Raw genomic sequence first — 866 nt, forward strand, 5'->3', positions numbered from 1 at the left:
GGCCGTGCGGCTGCAGTGATTGAAGGCTGCGGCGGTCCTGCCTGTTTCGTACCTTTCTCGGCGTGTCGGTTCCAGCGCGACCAGTCTGGACGCTGACTGAGATTGAGCCACGGCTAGTGTCCGACATCTGGAGAGCAGGCGCGGTGCCTGCATTTGCCATGGCTGAGGCCGCTGTGGAGCTGTCTGGAGGGACGGATACAGGCTGTCAGTATGCCGGGTGGGGGGGGCCTTCAGGGGCGCACCGCCCCCTTGTAGTCTTTTCAGGCCTGTTTGTACCCTGGGGTGTGTCTGGCTGCAATTTTTGGCGGGGGGGGGGTGCTAGGGGCGGGGGAGCAACCAAGGTGTATTGCACAGGTGGCTCTGTGGCCTTTGGGGACCGATGCCCTGCGGCTATATAAGTTGGCTGGTAGGTGGAAGCCAGGGCTGTTGCTCAGGCGCCCACATGAGTGACAGCTTGGCTGGCTGCAGGGGCGGGCCTGAGGGAGGGCCTCCTTAGCCCCACCTACTCTAGTGCTGTGTTGGCCCACAGGTAGCGGGAGATTTATTGCGGAGGCGCCATCTTGAGTGACAGCACGGCTGGCTGCAGGGGCTGAGCCCAAGGCAGGGCTGCGTGTCTTGAGTGACTGATGGGGGCTGCGGTCCTGCGTACTCGCACGCTATGGGGGCCGACAGGTGGCCCCTGAGGCTTACAGCGCAGGCGCCACCTCGAATGATGGCGAGGCTGCAGAGGGCGGGACTGAGAGGATGACGTATTTGAGTGACTGGTGGTGGGAGGTGCCGACCCAACCCACCTTCCTGTGTAAGTGGCGTCCGAGGCTTACTGCGCACGCGCCCTCTTGCAGGTGGCCCGCAGGGGGTGGACCCAG

This window comes from Myotis davidii, unplaced genomic scaffold (assembly GCF_000327345.1).
Source record: "Myotis davidii unplaced genomic scaffold, ASM32734v1 scaffold431, whole genome shotgun sequence".
In the NCBI taxonomy this organism is placed as follows: Eukaryota; Metazoa; Chordata; class Mammalia; order Chiroptera; family Vespertilionidae; genus Myotis; species Myotis davidii.